This window comes from Chrysemys picta, chromosome 4 (assembly GCF_011386835.1).
Source record: "Chrysemys picta bellii isolate R12L10 chromosome 4, ASM1138683v2, whole genome shotgun sequence".
NCBI lineage: Eukaryota > Metazoa > Chordata > Testudines > Emydidae > Chrysemys > Chrysemys picta.
The window spans coordinates 95,218,783-95,245,772 of NC_088794.1; the positions used below are offsets into that span (position 1 = coordinate 95,218,783).

Sequence of the window (26,990 nt, forward strand, 5' to 3'; positions counted from 1 at the left end):
CTGGGGGCAGGGTGGGTGAAGGCCCACCTCCACAGCACTGGTCTCTCCTTCCTCTCACACTGCACAAGCACCTCTGGAATGGCTCCTTGGAAGTGGGAAATGGGGATGGCCAAAGAGGGGGTTTCTGAGGGCAGAGGTGTCAAGGAAATCCATAACAGCACAGTTGCTGCCATTGTGCTAGCAGAGGGCTGCGAGGGCTAGAGAAGGAGCCAGTGAGATGCACAGCACAGAGCCTCTGTCTGGATGGCCGATGCCACCACAGTTCCTGGAGGAGCCAATTGTTTTGAGGGCTTAGCCACCTGCTTCTTCTGGGTGTGTGTGGCAAGGGGAAAATCTGCCCTCCTGTGAAATAATATATAGGCAACTGAGGCTAGGTCTACACTACCCGCCTGAATCGGCGGGTAGAAATCAATTTCTCAGGGATCGAATTATCGCGTCTCGTTGGGACGCGACAATCGATCCCTGAATCGACGCGCTTACTCCACCAGCAGAGGTAGGAGTAACCGCCGTCGACGGGGAGCCGCGGAGGTCAATTTTGTCGCCGTCCTCACAGCAGGGTAAGTCGGCTCCGATACGTTGAATTCAGCTACGCTATTCGCGTAGCTGAATTTGCGTATCTTAAATCGACCCCCCCCCCCGTAGTGAAGACCTGCCCTGAGAGGCTGAAGTAGTAGTTTCCTTCCTTTACACAGGCATTTCTGCAGAGATAACACATCCCCAGCTGATCACCCGAGGCTAACCAGCCATGTTGTTAAGTGTTCCTCTGCCATAGCGCAAGAGCTGTTGTTTAGCCTCTGTGTTACATTTTTGAAAATCATTTTGCGTTTAATTAGCAAATCTGTTTTACTCCACCCCAAATTAACTGTAATGTTGTGTTCAGTTCTGGGCACCACAATCCCAGATTGTAAACTCTGTGGAAGTAGAGAAAGGGAATTTGAACATAGATATCTTAGTCTCTAGGACTAGAGTAAGAGTCAGGCTAACAAAGTCAGGCTGACAATGACTCTAATAACGCGAGACTTGAAGGCAGGGCCTAGGCGGGCAGAAAGCGAGTGGGAACAGACTGTAAGAGATACTGTTTTGACCTTGTGTTAGATAAGAATGGAATGTAGACTGTGGCAGAAATTAATGAGAAAAGTGAGATATCAGGAAGAAATATGTAAAACAAAATGCAGCTGTCGCTCATTATTGTATGTCACAAAAGGTATAAAAGCTTGCCCTAATTGTTTATTTAGCGGAGACCTTCCTGTGTGTACTCTTCCCGTGCATATTGCAATTACTCGAAATAAAGCTGCCTCTGGCTTGTTGCTTCAAACTCAGAATGAGGACATTGTTTTCTTCCACAATTTGGTGCCGTGACTTGGATGGCAATGCCCAGCTGAGACAGAGACAAACTACTATGGACTGTTCCCCTGTGAACCCCATGGCGCCATAATAGAGGTAAGAGACCTTTTGAAATCTCTACTGGGGTGTTGCAGGAGGACTGCCCGTGGGGCTGTCTGTCCCTTTGGGGCTCACGCCATTCGAACTTATTGTTTTGCAACAAGATCAGATGTAGAGCGGTTCTGAGGACATTGTTTTCTTCCACAGCTCATTAGGGTAGAGACTAGCTTTTTGTTTGGCGTTTGCACAGCACCTAGCACAATAGGGTCCTGGTCCATGACTAGGAGTGCTGGGCGTTACTATAACGACAACAATAATAATTCATAATAAATGCTGACTAACTGGAGAGAATTGAAGCAAGAAGGATTCAGGGAATGATATTGCCCTGATTCCTTGCTCATTTCCACCAGTGTCCTCTTGGCGCTGGTGGAGATACCCTGATTTATTCCAGTGTGAGAGGAGACTCAGGCTGTCTGAGGGATGGTTATAATGACTAAGTATAATTAGCTATTATGTCTATACAATGTCTAAGGTTGGACACAATTGTCTCCAAGAGTTTAAAGGATATAAACACAAGAAAGGGGAAGATTTGTTCAGAGTGGTACAAAGAGGGTTAACTAGGAGCAATGGGACACACGTGAGCAAAAGAAAATTGAAAGTCAATATGAAAAAAATCTTCCTAACTATGAACAAGTGGCCTCTGGATCAGTTCCCAAAGGGGAGTAGTGGGAGGCCTGCGATCTGAGTTACTTAAAGCTTGACTGGATGATATATCAGAAAATCTAGTGCTGGGAACACTTTTACCCTGAACAAAATTAGTTTGACCTAAAGATCTTTTTCATCTAGGATTTATATGATTCTATATAATGAGTTAACTGAAAGAGTGACCATTTGTTTAAATGAGCATGGTTTAAAGATGGGCAAGGAGTTAGAGGCTGTTTGCTTTTGTCTGTAAAGTCTACAGTTCTCTTGCTTTTAACAGGAGTCTTCCATTCCTTATCTCTTCCCACCCCACCAATTTCACTTCCTAGCTATACAATGCAGAAGCCAACCTACTAGGTTTTTCACAGGAAAACATCAGGGCAAGGTTTAAAAAGCCTGGTTAATTTTATAACATTGGTAACATGTGTAGTTAAAGCTTTACTTTGCTCTTGAGCATCAGGTATTGGGCACTGCTGGACTCAGGATACTGGATTCCATTGAGCAATGATCTGAATAAACACAGCAGTGCGAATAGCTCACAAAATTAGAATGGTCTTTGAACAGCAACAGTCTTGTGATCCTCGAAGGATAAGGGTAAGAAGATGGATTATGTGATACATTATATCGGACCACAATTAAGGCTTCTTACTTTCTTCTATTATCTTTGAAATGCCTAAGGGCTATCCCCTGCCTCACCCCCATCACTCTGTTAGCTAGCATGCGTGTGTTTTTTCATATCAAGGCTCTCTTGCTGGGGTCTGCTAGGAAGAGAAACTCCAGGGGAGGGAAAAAGGGAGAGAAGAAAGAAGATTTGAAGTGTGGGGTGAGAGCGTATTTCCTCATCACAAGAGAGCACACTCAACACTAGAGGAGCTGGCCACGAAAACTCATTGAAAAGGAATGAAACAGCAGATGTAAACTAACTAGTAACCCGAATTACTAATTTGCATTTCAGCTGAAGAGTCACTTTTCCGAGCGAGGACAATTGCATAAAACCTGCAACAGAGATAAACAGTTTATGTGACTAGCAAATTAATAGACTAAATATCAGTTTTTTCACTAGGATGTTTCATTCATGAAAGCAATGGCAGCTGCTAGCTCTGCTTTAGTTGAGGGTCTGGCTGCATTTCCAGGATAAACTCTTGTTTTGAGTAACTTACCACTCAGCTATAAAACATTGCTGGGGTGGATGAGGATTCCTCAGGGAAACAGTGTAGAAAAAATAAGATTCCCGCCTCTCGCAGAGCATACGCATATCTTTGAAGCCTTTCCCAGAATCAAACTGAGCTTTTGGTGACATTTGGAAAAGTTATTTTTTAAGAGCCAGATTCTGCCACTCTTACTCAAACTGAACAGTGGGACAAGGGCACTGAGCGGCATTATTCCCCAATGGGGCCAGTCATGACCTCTCTTGCACACCCATGCAGGGGAGAAAGGATCATAGGAGCTTACGTTTGCTACCTGCATTGCTGGAACCCCCATGAAGAGGAGAGCAACTGCTGCCAGCTGCTCCTCCTCATCCCATGCAGGGGTGGGTGGGCATGGGCAGGGAGTGGGCAGTGCTGATAAGTATCCTAGCACTGGGACAGATGGGGAAGCTGGTGCAGTTCATTTCTCCCATAGGGTGAGGCACAGGCTGGTTCATGTCCTGGTCCTGAGGCAGTGCAGCTATGTCACTTAGTGTGGATGACAGGGTTACAGTCCTGTTCCATGTAAGCTAGTGTGACTGAACCTGGCCCTACATGATTTTTTATTTACATGCTCTTCTGAATTTCCCGATTCCATTCAAGACCAGAAGTAGGTTTGGAAACGCATTCCAATTTTTGGCCACTTCTCTGATCCAAATCAGTTATGGGCCTAAAGCCAAGTCTGCTTCACGAATTCAAAACAACACAACACTGCTTCCAAGGTATAGGGGGAATAGATGTGAAAGGCCACCTTTCGGGCGCTGGGTTTGTGCCGTCTTGTTTGTTTAAGTGTAATTTAGCCAGACTATAGTCCATAGTGTGGATAACAAGGGCCTTTGGCATTTTTTAAAGACAAGGAGTGTCCGATTTATTGACTAAAAATTGCTGACTGCACAGATTCTGTTAGTTCCAGAACATTTTCTTTTAAAAAAAACCCCACGTGTATCCATGACAAATTGCAGTGGCTCCAGCCTGGCTCTCAGAAGGGAGCTGTGGCAGTCTCTTGGATCAATCATATGTGTTTTATCAACTACTTCATCATCATACACATTATAGAAATGTATCCCTGCATCATGATACATTCAACTTCTGGTCACTTGGTCCTTTACGTGGCTGTATTGTATTGTTAGTTTAGATTGTAAGTTCCTTGGGTCAGAGACCACATCTCCTCTATGTTCTGCACTGTACTAAGTACATTATAATACAGAAATAATGACAACAATAGAGGGGCAACCATGTATTTTAAATGTATACCGCTAGGCCAACATTTTCAAAATTGCATGACTAAAGTTAGATACCTAAATAATGGCCTGACCCAGCTCCCACTGAAAACAAAGGGAAGGTCCCTATTAACTTTGAAGGGAGCTGGATCAGAACCTAAATGGCATGATCTTCAGAGGTGCTGAGCTGCCACTAACTTTAGTAGGACTTTTGCATGAGTAACCATTTCATGATTTGGCCCTATCATAAAGACATTATTGTCTGTCTTATACATCTCATGATAGCTTCCCCTACATAAGAACATAAGAATGGCCATACTATGTCAGACCAATGGACCATCTAGCCCAGTATCTTGTCATCCAACAGTGTTTGGTGCCCAATACTTCAGAGGAAATGAACAGAAAAGGGCAATTGTTGTCTAGTCCAAGCTTCTGGCAGTCAGAGGTTTAGAGAAACCCAAAGCATGGGGTTGTGTCCCTGATCACCTTGGTTAATAGATATTGATGGACCTATCCTCCATGAACATATCTAATTATTTTTTGAACCCAGTTACTTTGGCCTTAACAACATCCCCTGGCAATGAGTTCCACAGTTGACTGTGCGTTGTGTGAAGAAGTACTTCCTTTTGTTTGTTTTAAACCTGCTGCCTATTAATTTCATTGGGTGACCACAGGTTTTTGTGGTATTTGAAGGGGTAAATACAATTTCCTTATTGACTTTCGCCACATCATTCATGATTTTATAAACCTCTATCATATCTCCCCTCAGTTGTCTCTTTTCAAAACTGAACAGTCCCAGTCTTTTTAATCTTGTCTCAGATGGAAGCTGTTCCATACTCCTCATCATTTTTGCTGCCCTTCTCTGTATTTTTTCCAATTCTAATGCATCTTTTTTGAGATGAGGCAACCCGAACTACATGCAGTTTTCAAGGTGTGGGTGTGCAATGGATTTATATAGTGGCATTATGATATTTTCTGTTTTATTAACTAACCTTTCCTAATGGTTCCTAATATTCTGGTAGCGATTTTGACTGCTGCTGCACATTGAGTAGATATTTTTAGAGAACTATCCATGATGACTCCAAGATTGCTTTCTTGATTGGTAACAGCTAATTTAGACCCCACCATTTTGTATGTATAGTTGGGATTGTTTTCCAATGTGCATTATTTTGCATTTGTCAACATTGAATTTCATCTGCCATTGTGTTGCTCAGTCACCCAGTTCTGTGAGATCCCTTTGTAACTCTTCGCCATCTGCTTTGGATCAATTATCTCAAATAATTTAGGATCATCTGAAAACTTTGCCACCTCCCTGTTTACCCCTTTGTGAATAAGTTGGACAGCACTGGGCCCAGTACAGACCTTTGTTGTGTCTCTCAGAATGCCAAAGACCTGCTTAATTTTCTGGGTTCACTTCCCTTTCCCATTAACACACACCTAGTGTGAAGGGCCCCTGTTATTGCAGCCTCCTTTTAGGTCAAGAAGTACCGAACTCTCTTGGGAGCTCATCAGTGCCACTCCCATTCTAGATGGCAAGATCACGTTTGAATGGCGTGGAGCACTCTGTCTCCCGCAGGAGAGAGATGTGCTGCCTCTGCAACGGTCTCAAGCTTTACTGGGAAATAATGCCCAGACCTGAGAACCTGACCTAAAGAGCCTATATTACAGGAGACCTTTCCAAGAAGAAGCATGTACAGTACAGAAAGCTCCCCAAGAAGAGCATACCTTATGGTAAATATGGTTCCCCAAGAAAGAGAAGATAGATTTTATAATGTTCCCCAAGAAGAGCACACAGTACAGTAAATAGGATTCCATGGGAACAGTAAATAAGGCTCCATAAGATATCGCACAGTATGTTAATCTCCAGTGATATTCTCTGGAGACCAACAATATTAGACCTGAAATAGTAGCTCAAACTAGGGACAATTTTCTCAGGCTATCTGAGTTGTGTCTGCTTCTCTCTTCCCCTCTCCCATGGTCAGTTAAGCAACCACCGCGTCATGTGTGTTCTTGACCACTAAAACCAGTAACAGAAAAATGCATGGTTTTGTAACTTTGGATACACAAAGCATGGTTGCCTAAGACAGGGTCTTGTTGCTAATGTGATATTTTGATTTGGGAAAAAGTTATCTAAAAGAGAGGGGGGAAAATGGGGCTGATTTTGATTTCTGCCACACTCCACATTTTCCCTGCCTTCACTGGGAATGTTGGGTCTGCAAGAAATGCAGGATCAGCCTATAGCATTACTGTAATTAAGAGCCTCCTGGATAAGGCCCATCTAACTCTGATCTCAATTTCTTCTGTATTATCAACTCTGCCAGTTTTGGCTTCTCCCAGGTAAGCTCTAGAACTGGCTTTTAAGAAACACTGGGGTTATTTTAACAGTCTATTAAATTACCAACCGCATTATAAATACAGACTATACAACTGTGAAACTTATTCAGCCCAGTGATTCCCAGTGAGAAATCCCATTCATGTCATGGCTGGGTTGTGGGCAGCCAGATCCAGCCTTCAGAGCCGGAGTCTGCAGTCCCAAGACAGGAATCAGCAAGGTTAGGATACCAGGAGGACAGAATCAGGAGACAAACTGAAGGGCAGAAACACAAATCAGATGCCTGGAGTCATGCCAGGTCAAGATGCCAAGAAAGCAGAAGCAGGCAGCTCAAGGCACACAGTCCAGAACAGGGTAGAGCCCAGTTGTTCAGACAACTTCCTGTTCCTGCGGCTGGTTTAAGTAGGGCCAGCAGGCCAATCAGTTGATCTGGGACTCCACCAACAGAACTGCAGGGGAGGAGCCTCAAACTGGGGCTGGACTTCATAGGTTCCAGGTAAGCAAGTGTCAGCAGGCTGTCAAATGGAGGGTTGGAGCATGGCTATTCTTGCAGACCCAGGTTCAAGACTTGTAGGTCATGACAATTTATTCACTCCCATGTTGCATCATCAAACTGGGACTTCTGTGGGAAATACCATGCTGTGTCATCAAAATGGCAGCTCCCACTAGGAGAGATACCAGTCTCAGTCACTGAATGGAGATACTGAAACAAGGACTGGTATGTCTAAGAATTGAAAGGTGAGATTAGTTAGATGTGTATGTGTGTACATTTTGAGCCTGATTCTGCCACCCTCACATAGAATAGCACCTTACTCTGAACGTAGTCCTATCCATTTCAGTGAGACAAGTTATGGAGTACAATACTACTCAGTGTGAGTAAGGATGGCAGAATTTGTTCCTTAGCAATGTAAAGCATTATATCGAGAGCTCTGCAAACCCATCAAAACTTGATAATAAACAAAACAAAAACCAAAAAACCCTAAATCACCTCATACATTTTTATTTGAACCACTTGCATAGGTATGCAGAAATTAAGAAAGAATTGGGTTCAAACAAAGCCTCTTTTTCTCCAGGTCATGTGTCATGCAAAGATTGGGTACTCACATATTCACGTGGGTCTGTCAGAACCAGAATTGGGCTACCAGACACATTGGCTGGTGTGACATTGGACAGGGCTGGCTGAGTTAAGATTTGGCACCAGAGAACTTTGCACTTTTAAAACTATAGCAAAAAATGTATATAACACAGTTTATTTGCACCAACAGATGCAATTGAAAACAACAATAAGCAAGCCCAAGATATACACACATTGAGGCTAAGATACAAATTTTGTCTGCTAATTTTTTCAGCTGCATCAGAGAACTTAGCTGAAATGCAGAGGCTCTTTGAGAACCTAAGACCCCATTTTCACTGCAAAGCTAACCGTATTTGAACATGGTTTTGAAACATGGTTTTAGCCAAATCATGCTATGATATAGTTTATTCTTTTTTCTATAGGCCTTGTCTACACTGAGATTTCTGTGAAAAATCTCTACTGGGGGCACTTCTGAAGATTGGCCACCAACATTTTTACCATCATGTCATCTAGGCCTTTTCTGAGCCAGGTTGGATGACAGCGTGGTAAAAACACTAGTGTCTGATCTACATTTAGGCTATGTCTACACTAGCACTTTTGTCGGTATAACTTATGTTGCTCAGGGGTGTGGAAAAATGGAGCGACATAAGTTACACTGACAGAAGCGCCAGTGTGGACAGTGCTATGTTGGTAGGAGATGCTCTCCGTCTGCCATAGCTACCGCTGCTCTTTGGAGGTGGTTTAATTATGTTGACAGGAGAGCTCTCTCCCATCGGCATAGAGCGGCTACATGAGTGATCTTCCAGCAGCACAGCTGCATTGATACAGCTGTGCTGCTGTAAGCTTGCTAGTGTAGACATCGGCTAATGCTCCCACCATTGCTACTTGTAATGGAAGCATGACACTATGGGAGATATGCCAGGAAAGTCAGTGTCATGGTAAAATGGCTTCTGTGGACCCTACTGATTCCATGTGGTAGGCTAGCCAATGATGTGCACAAGAAAAAGACCAAGTGATGTGTCCCAGGTGACCTTTCCTAATGAATGTGGTTTGAACTGGAAAACCATCAGTGAATGGCAGTCTGAATGTATTCATGGCTATCCCGAAAAAGCAAAAGAGTTGATATCCAGCTTTGCTAAAACATTTATGGACATGGTGACAAAATTTTGTGTGAACTGCAGATGGTCCCCGAATGCAGGTCAGACTAACTAGAATGAATTTCTAGTGCATTTGTGAGGCAAATCAAGTGTATTGCATAGCTCTCATGTTACCATAGCCAGTCACTGGAGTGTTCCCATTAAACAACCCCCTGAAATTCCCAGAGCCATTGTCTGGAACCAGCACTTCATTCTGTGTGACATGCAGTGATGTTTATGAATTGTGGTACTTTTAGGCACTGGGCCACGTTGACGTAAGTTCTGCGAAATCGCAAACAATTTCTGAACTTTCATACTTATATAATTCCTGGTTGACAACTGTACATAAAAAAAACAAAACCCAGAAAACCCCACTCTGGATTTTCCCCTGCTGTCCTGTGCATCTTAAATCCAACACGCCATGAGCATGGCTGTCCATTGTCAGGCAGGTGCTCTACACTATCCAAAAGGCGCATTCCCTATGTGTTTGCTGCTGTGGCCAGAGTCCAACTCTGAGCAGCTCAAGGCAGCATCCACCATATTTAGCTCTCTCAAGGATCCTTGCTATTTTATTTACTCATCATTTGGAGATGGCAACACCTGGTCAGGTTACCTTTTTGTCTCACTACATTTCATTTTCTTCAGTTATAAATTACTGTATAATGACTGTAATATTTCCCCCCCCCCCCAGTGCAAATTTGGGGCTACCTTGCAACCCAACACAAAGCAGTCCTAAAACTGGTGGATCCAGCCAGAAGAGGCTACCTTTTGGCTCGGGAATCCCTAAGCAGCAAAGAACCACTATAGTAGCTCCTACACCTACTTCCCTCCTTCCCCCACTCCCAGCCATGAGCATATAGGGCATGGCCAGGCCCTCTTTGTGCTCTGGTGATCCCTGTCTTCAAGCCCGCCACCTGAACAGCCCCAGGATTGAGGAAGTATAATCCTTTCTGCCCTCAGCGCAATTTCAACACAAGATGTGAGCCAATATGCTTAACTTTCTTGTTGATGCCTTTAAAGCTCTAGACAGTTCCACAAGTCTGACCTTATCAGACAACAACACTCCCCATCTAAACCAGCCTCAGTGTCCCATTTACCTCCTCCTTCCTCTCCATCTCTGTGGCCTTTCACACACTTTCCCCAATGCATCTTCTGTGATGCCCACAAGAAATGAAACCACCTAAGCTGTAAAAAACTATATAATTTACTCCATATTATTTTATCCTCTGGTCTTTCTGGTGCATCCCATCTTCTCCATTTCTGTCATACAGGGCTAGATGGTACCTGGCCCTCACACAAACATCCAGCTGAGAAGGGTGCAAGGACCCTTCTCTGGCAAGTACAGTCCATGTAAGGGCCAACCACAATTGCAGGGCAGGTGCTGTTTCCGCCCTACTGCCCAAGGGTTAGACAGCATTCAAAAGGTGGATGAGGGGTGGAGAAGAGACAGAGTCATGCGTTTACTCCCCACTATGCAGCAGCTCTGCTGGCCAGCTACATGGTGGGGGAGGAGTAAATTACACCCCATGATGCCATGGGCACCCTGCCTCTGCACACCTGGGAGCTCCAGGAAGCATTGTTCCAGTGCTTCTCATGGGGGTACCGCAGCGCTACACTGCCTCCAAATGCAGGGCTGTACCTTGCAGACCCAATAGCTTGTAAGCCCTTGTGGGCAAGGACTATCTTCATTATGTACTGTATACAGTGTCAAATACATTGTGGACACAGGCCCAGATCCTCAAAGGCATTTAGGTGCCTAACTCCCACAGATTTCAACAGGAGTTAGGCAGCTAAATACTTCTGAGGCTCTGGGCCTTAACAAATAATATAGCCTAATAATAGTTTCTAAGTGTGTGTCCCATCTTTGACGAAAGGACATCCTAAAACACAATGAGAGTTAATATAGCCAGATGTTGTTGACAATGGAATGTAGGATTATGAAAATTCCATGACTATGACGTGGCCATGTGCTGGGGGACAAAAGAGAATAATGTATTGGGAGAAATACATGTTCAGAACAAAGGGCTGATCTGGAATCCTAATGTCTTGGGCTATGTTCATGTTTGATATGCCATGTTAAGCTGGGTCAGCCTGGTCAGTGCTTCATCAGCACAGTTATTTATGTATTTAATTACTTTAGATGTGTTGAAGATGAAAAAGAAAGAAAACTGAAGAAAGTAAAGAAAATTTGCCCTTGTCCAACATGGCCTGGAATGCTTGTTTGGCACGTTCTGGCAACTTCTCTGAGAACTTCAGTATATGATACCAGAGGGAGTCATATTGGGCCAATAAAACTTGTTGGTCAGGAATAAGGAATTGTAGACCAGATGTGGAATAAATTTTTCTACCAAAAAGGTCTAATTTCTTTGCTTTGGGGGTAGAAAAAAGTCATCACTGATGCATTCTTTCATTCACTGCTGAGACAACTAAGGAACCTGCCAAATAATTGGTGTAAAAATGTTCATAGTCTTGAGAAGGGACATGGTACCTTCTCTCAGTTCTCTTAGCTATGAGAGAGAGAGAGGATGGTGTTTGCCACAAAGATTTTGTAGTCTCTAGGATAGCTTCATTGATAGAGCTGCTCTAGAGTGCCCTGTGGAACCCAAAATGTCCCCCAGCCCATGGGAACTCTCCTGAGCCTCCTCAACAGGAATATCAAGAGAGGTAGCTACTCTCTTTAAAAGATCATGATAAATCATCCTGGACAGGTGAGAATCCCAGGAGACTACAGTCTTGTCAGATTGGGAGAAGGAAGAATGCAGAGGAGGCTGAGGTTGGACATCTTGTAATGCAGTGTGTTGAGGTTCCAAAATCTGAATCTGCTCTTGAGGATCTTGCTCGGTACAGAGCTTGGTACCAACTATAGCTTCCTGGACCTCCTCATGTGACCTTTCCTGTCATCTGCTGGGGGATCTGTAAGATGGAGGAACAGGAAGGATCTAGAAGTGAGGGGCATGCCCCAGAGGTTCCAGTAAGGCCATGAGTATGGCATAGGACCCAGATGTGACTATTTCAAGGATCCATGTCGATGGACTGTCTTTGGAAATCAAACATGCACCAGGAACAGATGAAGGCAAAGTGGAGTGTCGTCTTCTATCTTGGGAACAAGGGGCATGAAAGGAGACGTTTGCACTGAAGATAGCATGCTGGGTTTATCCCTGGATTGCACTGGGGGAGAAAGTGCTGGATGCTCCGAAGATAGTATCGAGGGCAGATTTTGTCTCTGAGGTAAGTCTGTGGCTGGGGCCTAAGGAACCACTATTCTAGCTTGTTTCCTAGGCCATCAGAGAGTCTGGCAGCGAGAGGCAGAGTAGTTTCAATACTGTTGCATAGGCCTCTGGTGTCATCAGTACCAAGAAATTTTCCTGATACTGTTGTTGCACTGAAGAAGTTGGCATTGCAATGGGGGTTGGTCTCAACAAAATTGGAGCTAGGTCTCGGCTCCTTCAATGAATGGTGGTCTGATCTTTTGTGCTTTTTTCTTGGCAGTAGAGGGGGGTGGGGGCTGACTTGTAGAAGCAATGTCCAGAGGAGCACTCCTCCCTGATGCTGAAGTACTTGGGACTCGCCCCCAGTGGGAAGGTTCAGAAGGTGGATACAAGGTTGCCTCCATGAGGATGTGATGCAGTCTCACCTCTTTGTCTGTTTTTGTCTGGGGTTTGAAATCCCTGAAGATCTGGCAGCAGTCTCGAATGTGACACTCACTAAGGCATTTCAGGCAGATGGAATGAGGGTCACTCGCCAACATAGATTGCTTGCAACCAGCAAAGGGTTTACCCAGTACTGGGCGTCGGTACCCTGAGAATAAGAGGGAACTGACACTCAAAGAAAAAATAACAATGAAAACCTACACTAATTTAACAATAACGAATAGCACTAACCTAACTATTTACAGAAAGGAAGATCATTTCCCTGTAATGGGAGAAACTTGAAGTAGCGAGCTGATTCTCTCTGACTACTGATCACAGGTTGTAAGAAGGAACTGAGGGGGTGGGAGGTGTAGGGTGACTCTTCCCTTTATACCATTGTGCAGCAGCATAAGGCAACTGAGGGTGCATGTGCCGCCGTGATAGGTACCTCTAAGGGAAAGATCTCTGACTCTGGTGCATTGGACGTGCACACACCTGAAGTGGAATGGACATGTGCAATCACTTGACAAAGAATTAATATTTGTTATTCAAGTTGTGTTGGTTAGTTGTGATTAGTCAGATTAATCAGTTCCACTGTTTCGGTTCCCTGATTGGATGAGTGTGCAAACTTTTCCAGCATGATCACTCAGAAGAGTGAATCTGAAAATGGGTTTCCATGAATACCCACACAAACAAATTCACTTTCTGTAGAAGTTCAGGCCAGTAAAACTCAGTCAAATGACTGTTCCAAACACAACAGGGTCACATGGACAGCCAAAGGAAATAAAGTGAATATTGGCAGGTGTGTGTGTGTGTGTGTGTGTGTGTGAGTATTAGCCCAGCTCTAGTTAGAGAAGTGGAAGCTGAGTTTCAGTCTGTACTATAGATTTTGCAGTGGGATTCCTTTTCCCAGGGGTGGGGTGGGGGATCGCTTTGTATCCCGGATGGAGTCTTGACAAACTCTCATTCTTTCCTGCTATAATCCTCCCAGTCGAGATCCCAGATTAACAGGGAAACCAGCCTCCCAACAGGGCAGTCTGGCCAGGAATCCTTTCTTCTCCTGAAACTGTTGCTATTAGTATCATGAGGGTGACATGACTCTTCCTTTTTCTCTCTCTCACTCCATGCCACACTCCGCTCTGGGTCAGAGGAATCAAACCCAGATGTCTTCCCCGTAGTTGTATAGGGTATGATGTCAGGGTGCTGGGACAGACAGCATGCCCTTTGCTCTAATTACTCTTTATTATACAGGTACAGTACATTGGCAATTCTTCCGCTGATTAACAAAATGTATCTAGCTCGTTCTTCTCACCTAGCACTTCTGAGCTTTCAATCTGGCCTCTCTCTTACCTGAGTGGCAGAAGCTCATTCACTGTTCAAGTTGTTTCAAGGAAGCAGCAGGAGAATTAAAAAAAAGGAGGTAAAAGTGTTTTCTGAAGCTCAAAACTTAAACCTGTTTTACCCACAGATCCTTCCTCCATGTGGATCATTTTTGATACCAGTTCCCCCCTCCCCCAGACTTGCCATGCTTTTGTAAAGCTAATCAGAACAACTCTTTCCAGGGCTTCCTGGGGATCCAAGGCTGCTGGGTTATGAAGACCCATGAGTTCATTGTTTAAATTAAGTTCTTCTATATGGAAACACCACTGGTATCCCATATGGTCTCGGCAAACCCGCCATCCGCTTCTCACCTAAATTAAATTTCACTAATTGAATTAGTTACCATTTTATCAGCTGCCGCTTTGCAGTAGTTTGCTAACCCCTAGGGGCTCAGACCACGCTTGGTAAAGAGCTTCTTCCACCCCACTCTCTCATTTATCATAGTGACAATGCACAGCATTGGGAGAAGGAGGGGGGTGGAGAATATTCCACCCTTCACAAGCATCCCAGCCATCTCTGAGCATCCTAATGATTGACCTCTGCTAGCAAAGCAGCCCTGCGCTGACCTCAGGCTGCTGAAAGGAAGCATTCTCCCCTTTGTAAAAATCCCACTGAGCCCGAAGAATGGGATGTGCTGAAAGCAGGAGCGTCAGAAGGGAAGCCCAGCAGTCAGCCAGGGATGTCCTATGTGATTTCAGATTCCATATGCCGAGGGGCTAATAGCAACAGGCCTAGTCTCAGGGGATAATGTCCCCTCTCTGGCCTGCAGTCTCAAAGTGAGAGGAGAGCACGTGGACAGAGGCTGCTTAAAATAGGTCTGCCAGCATCTGGCAGCAGAGCATGAAGCATGTCACCTGCTTCAGTCCTGTTCCTTTTTCAGAAAGACACTGAAGGCTTCACAATTGTTGCATCCCTGCTTTTGTTACAGTAAAATGCTGGGGCCTCATCACATCAGATGTTGTGACTGATGCATCAGACGACGCAACGTTGTAACAGGTGTTTCTCCACTGCAGGAAGAAGCAAGTTTGCTAGGAGGCCACAGCAGTCTGGTTCCTAGCTCCAATGAAGTAGTTATCAATAATAATTCATAATGCTTTGCCCTTCTGTAGTGCTTTCATATGGGGACCTCAAAACACTGTACAAATATTAACAAACTAAGCCTCACAATAGCCCTACAAGGTAGTTATGTGTTATTATCCCCTTTCTTACAGGTGGGGAAACTGAGGCACTGAAAAGGTAAGTGAGATGGTCACGGTCACACAGCAAGGCAGTGAAATAGAATCCAGGAATCTACTGCGCCAACCACTAGAAATGCTTTCTAAGACTCCTAATGCTTAACAAAACCCAAAACAGCTTTGCAGAAAAGGATCCTTATATTACAACAGGATCATGGACCTCTGATGCGTAAAGGTGACTTCTATACACATTTCTACAGTATATTCTGAAACTGGGCAGTGAGGTCTGCACAGTGAATGGCAGAAGGCCAAATATTGGAAAAGTGCTGCTAATACAGAATTCAACATATATAGCATCTTTCATCTCAGAAGGCTTCAAAGCACTTTACAAAGCATATAATTGAAAACAAACAAACAAACACAAATTGTTAAAAAATAGTCAAGGTTGAATACATGTTTCGGTGGAGCCTAGCTGGCACCCAAAACATTATACCTCCTTGACAAAAATTCTACACTTTTAAAAAATAACTCAAAGGTCTGAATATCTGAAAATGAACAATTTCAAGGACTCAGCCAATCCCCACTGCCATATCACCCCAACCAATCCTACATCACCCAACCAATCTTACTTAACATCATGCCCTAAAATGTGCAAAAATATATGCAAAGGTCAAAATAATAAATGCTTAGGGGATTATTAGAAATGACTCCCTTGGAGAGGAAATGGGATTTTATAATCTCCTAGTCATTTATTATTTTGACCTTCATGTATATTTCTGCAAATTTTGCCTGGTTTTCTGCTATAGATTTAAAGAAACAGTATACATATCCTCACATCTTCTCCCCTTTTTTAGTATAAATTATCTTTAATAGGAATCAGACCTAGACCCGCTGATGGTGAGATTACAGAAATGGAAGCGTGAGGTGATGAGAGGCTGAACAAGAGCCCTGGCAGTCTGAAAAGGCTGACTTTTTGAAATACTATTGCCTATTATGTAGGTAAAATTGGTAAGACTTCAGTATGGTATAGATGGATGGATCCAGAGAAAGGACCAAGTCAAAACTGAGAGGCTGTGAGATAGAGGTGTTACCTTCTATAATGGATAGTGGGGAAGGGTTGGAGGGGAAAATCAAAAGCTCAGTTTTGGCCAAGTTAAGCTTAAATTGCCAGCTGGACATCCATGGAGAGGTATCAGAAAGGCAGGCCAAGATGAGGCATTGGACAAAGGGAGAAAGGTCTTGCAGTTGTCTAGCAGCTACTTTAATCAGTTCTAATTTCTGTAGTGAGGCTGACAGGCCCATTAAATACCGCTTCTGTGTGCATCTACAGCTTCCCAGGCCTCTGGAGAATTAGGTAAGTGATCGGTAGGGTTCCTCAGTAAGGTGCTCACCACTCAATACTGTCTGGTACATAGTGTGCAATTAGTTTAAATTTCGTCAAACATATGAGCAATTTCTGGGCATCTAAGGCACACCTTGTCCAGGCCTTTACTATTTATTAGTGGTACAAGTGGCTTGTTTACAAGTTTGAAATTAACAAGTCTGCAAATATCTTGTGAATCTCTTCCATGCCCATGTACTTGCCACACAGCTCTTTATATTTTGGCATAGTTGGTCTTGGCATCTGAAAGCAGCCTGGAACAACATGATATGGATGTCCAGTAACCTCTTTGTAATTGGAGTAGCACCCTACTGAGACCGTAGCTGCTGGCAACTGCTGAAATGGGTACAGATTGAGCAGTTTAAAATGCCACTACTGGAGATGTGATCAATAGAGATTTGGACTATCCAAAGCATCTTCCTCTGCTTTACCCAACAACTATGTTGAATCTTTTCTGGAGCTCCAAAAGAGTTTGTTTGGCCTCTTGAGGATAATCTGGGTAAGAATTTGATCATACAGGGGAACCACATCAGTTCTGATACATTTTTTTAGGTGGCAGTATTTCCAATAGAGGTTTGACTCGTTCTCAGTCTGCACTCACCCCATCCTTACCAATAACATGCCTTAAGAACGCTAGTTAGTTTGTTGTATCATATATTTTTCTCTATTACTTAATAGTCGCTTACCTCCAGAACTTGTTTTAACCCTACATGATATTCTGCCTCTGAATTCTCGTGGACTAAAATGACATCCATATAAATGTCTGCTCCCTCCACCAGGCCTTGCAGCTCCCTTTGATACTGAGTTTGAGGCAACGACATCTGCATGGCATCAAAAGCACTGTTAATTTGGCAATCTCAGGGTGGAGTAGAATTTGCCAGAATCCACTAGCTCCATCTAGTGCAGAGAATGTTGTTACACCAGCTAACATGGAGATTATGGGTTGGATTCACCAGCCTGTTAAATCTGCTTTGTGCTGCTCTGGTTGGAGGAGATTTAAAGTGAGCATAACAGACTACCTGGGGATTCCATTAGGTGGTATGGGGAGGGTCAGTGTAGTGGTTCCAACACCACTCCCCTCTCGCCACTCCTGGTTCTGGTGTAGGGTGCATGGCTGGGCAAAACAGGTTGTGGCCAGAGAACCATCATGTCTTTCTGATCAGTGGTTCCAATAGTTTTGGGGCCTTTGAGGCCTCATGGTCAGGGAGCTGGACTAGGGCTGTCAAGTGATTAAAAAAATTAATCGCGCTTAATCACACTATTAATCGCGCTGTTAAACAACAATAGAATACCATTTAAAAAACTATTTTGGGATGTTTACTACATTTTCAAATATATTAATTTCAATTACAACACAGAATAGAAAGTGTACAGTGTTCACTTTATATTTATTTTTGATTACAAATATTTGCACTGTAAAAAACAAAATAAATAGTATTTTTCAATTCACCTAATACAAGTACTGTAGTGCAATCTCTTTATCATGAAAGTTGAACTTACAAATGTAGAATTATGTCCAAAAAACCCCTGCATTTAAAAATAAAACAATGTAAAACTTTAGAGCCTACAAGTTCACTCAGTCCTACTTCTTGGTCAGCCAATCATTCAGACAAACAAGGTTGGTTACAATTTGCAGGAGATAATGCTGTCTGCTTCTTGTTTACAATGTCACCTGAAAGTGAGAACAGACATTCACATGGCACTGTTGTAGCTGGCGTTGCAAGATATTTACATGCCAGATGCGCTAATGATTCATATGTCCCTTCATGCTTCAACCACCATTCCAGAGGACATGCTTCTATGCTGATGATGGGTTCTGCTTGATAACTATCCAAAGCAGTGCGGACTGACGCATGTTCATTTTTATCATCTGAGTCATATGCCACCAGCAAAAGGTTGATTTTCTTTTTTGGTGGTTTGGGTTCTGTAGTTTCCGCATCAGAGTGTTGCTCTTTTAAGACTTCTAAAAGCATGCTCCACAACTCGTCCCTCTCAGATTCTGGATGGCTCTTAGGATTCGTAAACCTTGGGTTGAGTGCAGTAGCTATTTTTAGAAATCTCACATTGGTACCGTCTTTGCATTTTGTCAAATCTGCTGTGAAAGTGTTCTTAAAATGAACATGTGCTGGGTCATCATCCGAGACTGCTATAACATGAAATATATGGAGAATGCGGGTAAAACAGAGCAGGAGACATACAATTCTCTCCGCAAGGAGTACAGTCACAAATTTAATCGACGCATTATTTTTTTAATGAGCATCATCAGCATGGAAGCTGGATGTCCTCTGGAATGGTGGCTGAAGCATGAAGGGGCATATGAATGTTTAGCATATCTGGCATGTAAATACCTTGCAACGCCGGCTACAAAAGTGTCATGCGAACACCAGTTCTCACTTTCAGGTGACATCGTAAATAAGAAGCAGGCAGCAGTATCTCCCATCAATGTAAATAAAATTGTTTGTCTTAGCGACTGGCAGAATAAGACATAGGACTGAGTGGACTTGTAGGCTATAAAGTTTTATACTGTTTTGTTTTTGAGATCAGTTATGTAACCAAAAAAAATCTGCATTTGTAAGTTACACTTTTATGATAAAGAGATTGCACTTCAGTACTGCTATGAGGTGAAGTGAAAAATACTATTTCTTTTGTTTATCATTTTTACAGTGCAAATATTTGTAATAAAAAATAATAATATAAAGTGAGGACGGTGCACTTAGTATTCTGTGTTGTAATTGAAATCAATATTGAAAATGTAGGAAAACATCCCCAAAAATGTAATAAATTTCAATTGGTACTGTAGTGTCACGATTAATTTTTTTAATCAGGATTTATTTTTCCGAGTTAATCGTGTGAGTTAACTGCGATTAATTGACAGCCCTAAGCTGGACACATCTTCTGGACTTGCGCTGAGCACCGTTCAGCCAGTTTAGTGAATTTGGGCCTATCTTTTCCACAAGAGGAAGAATATGCCTTTACTGCTTTATTGAGTCTCTTTAGGTCTATAGAGACACAGATGTGTCCTTTTTCTTTTTGTAACAGGCATCAAAGAGCACAACACTGTTGGTTCAGTAATGTCCTTACTTATACCATTCTCTTTAGGAAGCAGAGGGATTGAGATCCTCTGGGGTAGGCTGAGCACATCGGGTACTATGTCCCCTCTATCGGTAGAATCTCTCCTCCCTGGTTCTCCTTTTAGCAAGCCATTTTCACCAAACACTCTCCTATCGTTCGCTAAGCATTTTATGCAGATTATCTCAATGGTTCAGTCTAGCAGTGGTTCCATTAATGACAAAGGGGTCAACCACATACTACTTGCCTTTGTAACTAGTCTGGGGTTTGAACTGACTTAGGCAAATTATCTGTCCCCCTGAGAGCTATTGAACCCTACCATGGGCTGTTTCAATTTAAAGCTAGGGTTCATGGCCTTCAATGTCTTTTAACAGACCGCAATCACCTCTACACTTGAATCAGCTTTAAATTTTGCAACAGTATTGCAGATTTGGAAAATAGCAGGCCAAGCCTATTGATGAATGCAGTCTTTGGCCAAAGATCTCTGGAAGCAAGCATTTATTCAAGCTTCCCTGGGTTATCTGATTCCATTACTTCAGCCAACACACTCCCAATGTCCTGCACATACCTTCAATGGCTGGGCAAGTCATATCTGTCCTGTGTGCTCCCCTGCCACATATCCACCCAGGGAACTCGGTACTTTCCTGGAAGGCAGTGACTCTGAAAAGGATCACTGTAGATAACCAGCCGATCATGAGCTTCAAGTGTGAGGCTGTAGCAAAAAGGGCTAACATGGTCCTTGAAGGTATAAACAGGAGAAAATTAAATAGGAGTAGGGAGGTGATATTACTTTTGTATACAGCATTGAGAACAGTACTGGAATAGCATCCAGTTCTGGTGTCCACATCTGAAACAAGATGTTGCCAAATTAGAGGGGATTTGGGAAAGAGCTACGAGAATGATTAATTTTCTGAGAACCTGCCTTACAGTGAGACATTTAAGGAGCTCAACTTACTTAGCTTATTGAAGAAGTTAGAAGGTGACGGGATTCTGGTCTGCAAGAACCTACCCAAGAAGAAAATATCTGATACTGGTGAGTTCTTTAGGTTAGCAGACAAAAGTATAAGAAGATCCAGTGGCTAGAGATTGAAGTTGGAGAAATTCAAATTGGAAATAAAGGACAAGTTTTAACAGTCAGAGAGAGATTAACCATTGGGACAGTTTACCAAGTGGTGTGGTGGATTGTCTGTCACTTCCAGTTTTTAAATCAAGATGGGATGTCTTTCAAAAAGACATGTTGTAGTTGAACTACAAGTAGTTGAGGTCAATTCTGGCATTGCTGGATGAAACTCACTGGCCTATGTTATATAAGAGGTCAGATTAAATGAGCATAATGGTTCCTTCTAGCCTTAATATCTCTGAATCTGTGGCTGCTCTGATTGTTTATGCAGGGATCTTTGTTAGTATTTTCTCTGGGATTCCTTTGGTAATAGCATTATCATTTGTCTGCCTCATTCCTCTTTGGAGTGAAATGCTTATCAACCCTTTTAAGGACAATGTTGTGGTGATTATTATCCCCGTATTCAGCAAAGGCAAAGAGAAGAGCAACAAGAATGATTAAAGGTCTTGAGAACATGACCTATGAAGGAAGGCTGAAAGAATTGGGTTTGTTTAGTTTGGAAAAGAGAAGACTGAGAGGGGACATGATAGCAGTTTTCAGGTATTTAAAAGGGTGTCATAAGGAGGAGGGAGAAAACTTGTTCACCTTAGCCTCTAAGGATAGAACCAGAAGCAATGGGTTTAAACTGCAGCAAGGGAGGTCTAGGTTGGACATTAGGAAAAAGTTCCTAACTGTCAGGGTGGTTAAACACTGGAATAAATTGCCTAGGGAGGTTGTGGAATCTCCATCTCTGGAGATATTTAAGAGTAGGTTAGATAAATGTCTATCAGGGATGGTCTAGACGGTATTTGGTCCTGCCATGCGGGCAGGGGACTGGACTCGATGACCTCTCTAGGTCCCTTCCAGTCCTAGAATCTATGAATCTATGATTTATACATATTTTCATCTTCAGTCCTTATTGCATACATTAATCAGTGAGTCACCACTGTCTGCATTCAGTTTTGTTGCAGTTCAAAATCTGGTGAGCTACTCCTTCCACTCAAGCCATTCCAGTGGTTTATCAAATCAAAAGTGTTGTGGAGAGTGGATCTGTGACATTTTCTTTTCTCTCTTATTTATGTTTGATCAAAATAAATCAGTTTCTGACACCATGTCATGTAGCCATGTTAAAGAATCACAGAGATGCTTTCTTCAAACACTGAATAAGGAATTGTATTAGAATAAAGAAAAGGATAATCTCCATACCTATTCTGTCTCTGCTTTGCTGTAGAGTCTCTCCCTAGACTCTGCCCCAATCCCCCTCCTGCCTGGCTTCCTTCTATAGATTTAAAGAAACAGTACACATATCCCAAGAGCAAAGCTGAAAGTTACAGGAAGGGAAAAGTTACAGGAATGGCAAATGTGATATTGCACAATAACCATTAACTAACAGACATCCCCTCAAGCAGCAAGGAAAAAACAACATTTATTGACCTTTTTGGTACCAAATAATTAAGATAAGGTTGTGTGATTTGAACAAATACTATTTCCTTTGCCTCCAGTATGAGTATAGGACACATTTACTGGAATATCTCGGACTCAGGCTAAAATGAGGGGATTAAAGAGGGGCTTTCCTCCACATATGCTGGAATAGACAGACGTCAAGTGTCTTTGCATTGTGCAACACATGATTTCTGTAACTTTAATTGAAATGTGTCATTGGGTGTGTGTGTGGGGGGGGGGGGACAGCATGTTGATGTCCCACTGTTTAGAGGACGTCCGATTCCTGAAGCACTTAACTGAAGTGTTCATAATCAAGGGTGGGGGAGGGGTTGGTAGTGCCATTTCTCAAAAACACCCATTTGGAACATGTTACACTGTTGCAATATGGGATGGATAAACATGGAGCTAATAGCTGGATGGAGAGCAAAAGCGACATTTGTTTGTTCTGCATGATACATTTGCCTCTTGTCCATGTTTCCTTGTTCCTGGCGCAAAAGTTGATGTGATAGGATAAGATGAATTTTGGTTCTTTATAAATCGCGTCACACACTGAACATAAGAATGATTATTTTAATTGTGGAAAAAACAGTCGACATTTTACCTCTGGGCTGGTTCCTTGTTCATCACTGATTCCACTCCTCAGACTAGTTTTCATGGCATCAGGCTGAATGCTGATCATTTCAATCTGGTGTGTTTTCCACTACTGCCAGTCCCAAATATTTAAAAAGTAGGAATTAGATCTAAAAATATCATGAGATTAAAATAATGAGATGTTTAAAAAAATAGTAAAATCAGTCATATTTTTTTAAACCTGCCTTCTAACATCTTTAACTTTACATGTGTTACCAAAAACACCCATTTCAGACAGAAATGGAATCAGAACTAAACCATGAAAATCTGAACACACGTAAACTTTGGAGGATTGGGAAGCACTGAGGTAGAGCTGAACCTGGATCTGAATTCCACAATTAGGGCTTCTCTCTGTTATGGGCTAAGCCTGAACCCCATATTCAAACACTCTCCAATTCTCATGGTGCGGCAATCGAATCCAAATGCATATTTTGCAGCTCGTGCCTTATAGGGAATAGAATGGAGAACTAGCTGTGAGGGAGCTCACGGCTATTCCAGCTCCACCTCTCCCATCAGGGGGTCAACATAAGGAATGAAGGAACTGTGGTAAGAGGTATGCTCACATCTGCTAGAATCAACAACAATTTCTCTGTATTCATACCACAACTCAGACAGTGGTACAATCAGTCATCATAGAATTAACAGCATGTGTGTTGGCTCTATTCACTTCCAGCAGGAGTCACTGCAGGGAATATTGTAGGAACACAGTTAATGAAGAAGCTAACCTCCAGTTCCTGACCTGGAAGGACGTGTATTAAGTAAATTACAACCATAGGAGTGACTGTCCTTCTCCCACTAGGGATCACTGTACAGGGAGGTGTACGAATGATGGCAGTAGGGAAGCTCACAGTCCCACCAGTCCTAATCTCTACCCCTTTTTAGGGAATGGAATAGAAGCCTCAGAAATCCCTGAACTATGGAAACTTAAAAGGGCATTGTGGGGTGATGAGCAGTTTTCTTTATGGTAATTTTCCCCAGTGAAAACTGTAACAAAGTGTAATTTATGTATGTGTGTGAAAGGGTTGTGAGAACTCCTTTATCTTTAGAGTGGAACATGGCGATCCCACTGAGATGAATATATTGCTGTCATTTCAGGTCTTCTGATACTGGCACCTGGTCCATGGTAAATCTTCTTTGTGGTGCCATTATCTTTGAGTTCCTGAAATCGTTTGTTTGATTGAACTGCAGCAGAGGCATTTTGTCATCCTCACCAACTGCCAACAACAATAAAGTGTAAACAAATACCATTCCTGTAAATCAGCATTTAATTAGTTTACTGGAAAGAACTGAGAGAGATGTAGCCTAGAAACAAGGTTTAAAAGAAGGCTTCTGTCGCACAGTGGCTCAACCAATTCCTGGTTTTATAAATGGACTGATGAGCACATTGGAAAGATGGATGGAGGATTTGCTTAGTGAACAACTTGCATTGTACTGAGGGCTTGATCCAGTGCCCGCTGAAGTCAATGGTTGTCTTTCCATTAATTTGAATGGGCAGTCGATCGGGCCCTTTGCACTTGAAGTGAAACCTTTCAATGTTTCTGTAAGTTTATTTCAAATACAAAGTTAACTATGGCTCAAACAGACCAAAACATGGGGTGCCCAATGTCCTGCATAGTGTTTGTCAATTGAAAGTCTCCTTCAGTATGTTAAGCAATACGTTTGCCTTGGGACAGAGAAGGTTCACATCTAAGCATCCACTTCAGGAAGCAAATTCCGTCTCTCTTCCAATCTGATGATTCCAACTGAGAAACCAGTACCAGATCAAAACCATAGTATAATTATTTAAACTACTTTTTAGCAAGAGACCCCCTTGAACTGGAGCTGAAAGCATGACATAGACGGATCAAAACTGTTTGCTGTCCCATTTCATGAAGTGGGCTTGAGACTTGATTCCACTAAACTTGATTCCATTGAATTTACTAATTAACATTAGTATTTATTTTTAAAATATTTCAGTTCACCCTTAAAAAGACCTTGTCCTAGGCAGTTTCACTGGTTGAGAAGGATGGCCCAGTAACTAATGTGCCTGGGGCTAGTTTCTCAGTTGGAGTAAGTGGCATTAGAGGTGGGCAGGAACTGCATTTTTTTTGGTTTTGCCAGGAATCCATGGTTTTGAATTTTTTCCCATTCTTAAATGGAGTGAAAACAAAACACTTGGAAATTTCCTGTGAAACAAAATTTTGGGAAAAAAAATGTTTTGGGTCAATAAATATGTTTTGTTCCAGTACAACTGAAATGTTTCATTCCAATCTCAACTTTTTATATCATAGAATAGAAAATGATCTTAGCCTGAAACGAAGTCATTTTGAAACAGAAAACTGACATGGTCCATGCCAAAAAAGGGTAAAACAGAATATTTTGACCATATAGAAATTTTTTTTCAGTTGTTCTTTCTAAATAAACTGTTGTTGAAATCGACACATTTTTGCAAAATGTTTCACTTTTGACAAATTGGCATTTCCCAAAGAAAAATGTTCTGTCAGAAAATTTCCGATTAGCTCTAACTGGCATAACTCCACTGACTTCAATGGATAGTGATTTATACCAGCTGAGAATCTGACCCATCTCTGGAAGTCTGCAGAGCTGGGTGTTATGCCAGATACGGTTACAGATGTGCTGTGTGGCTCTGGGCACTTCACTATGCCTTAGTGTACTGTTAGGACAATTTACCTGTCTGATCTAATCTATCTATGCATTTATAATGTACACAACGCTGTGGTATGTAGGCACTGCTGTAGTATCTAATAATATTTACCTACTGCATGGGGTGGGGGTTGCTTACAGCACAGGGCAAAACTTTACTCATTGATGTTTGCAAAGCACCATGGTCCAGATCCTCAAAGGAATTCAGGCACCTAACTCCCTATTCGAGTTTTGGAGGCTCCTCTCAATTGAAGTTAAGCACCTAAATACCTTTGTGGATTTTGACCCAAGCCCCTCAGATGGAAGGTGCTACAGAAGTGTAAAGTATCAGTAAATGAGATCTGTGTTTCCCTCCCACAGCTTCTCCTGCGTGTGACACCAAGAGCAGAGGGCAAAGAGAAGCTGCTGGAAAGTGCAAACGCCTGCAGAAAGAGAGGCTGATGTTATTCGGAGGAGGCTTCATTTATAACAGCCTGGTACACATTATCAAGCAATCTAGATGATGTTTGACAACACGGTTGACCTCCCCCTTCTCCACCCCCACATGCACTGAAGTGGGGAAACAACATGGAGCCTTTCACTGGAAGTGCTGTTTACAAAATACTGTATTTTCTTTCCAAAATTCCACAGCAAGAGGCAGTCAGCAGCTTTAGCGCATGCCAGCATGAACTGGAGCACTTCCTAGGCTGACTTGCTTTCAGTAGAATAAACATAGAGGTTAGACACTTACGCTTATATATATATCTATATATCCATATCTATCATAAATGTAGTAGTAAAATAACACAGCTGTGCCTGTCTGAGAGCTGAAGGAATGTGGATACTATGAGTAATTAAACGGGGTTAAGTAGTAATATCTTAGAACTGTTGGTTTCCTGGATCCTAGGACAGGGCCAATGTAGCCAGTTGGTCTTCATTTTGGAATTTATTGACTGCTGAACGCTAATATGCAGTGTTGTTGTAGCCGTGCTGATCTAATAACAGATATTACCTCACCCACCTGGTTGAAGTCTAATATGGCAGAGATAATAATGCAGTCATAGCACTGGAGGTTATTGGATGCAGCTGTCCTATAGTGCAGTGTATGGAATTGTATTTCAGTCTTAGAGGCTCCTGGATGCTGTGCTATTACATAGCAGAGGTAACACAGCTCAGTCGTATTACTGTAGAGCCCTACATGCTATGATGTAATAGACAGCTCGAGTCGGCTCTCACTTTCACTGGTTTTGCGCAAGTGTAACTCAACTGACCTCAGTGGAGTTGCTCCTCATTTACACTGTGGTGTACAGGAGCAGAAGCAGGTCCATAAGGCAGCTGTGTCTCAGTGAAGGGTGCTGAATGCTCTTCTTTAAAATATCCCAGCGATTCTATGATGTATCATGTCTCAATGTCACAGGCAGGTGCTGTATAGGCCTGGGGCAATGCTTACAGCGTGGCCTTCCATTATCTTCCCTGAAGACTGTACACAGTGAGGGAGGAAAGGGAACCAGTTTCACAGCTATCTGG

General features: G+C 42.7%; 1 long non-coding RNA gene across 1 annotated transcript in view; it reads right to left on the minus strand.

Moving 5' to 3' along the window:
- Nucleotides 1–26,990, minus strand: part of LOC135983132 (uncharacterized) — a 113,352-nt gene that overhangs the window by 27,007 nt on the left and 59,355 nt on the right. The window contains exon 2 of the long non-coding RNA XR_010600643.1: nt 22,813–22,951. This is a non-coding gene — a long non-coding RNA (uncharacterized LOC135983132). The remainder of the gene's footprint in view (nt 1–22,812; nt 22,952–26,990) is intronic.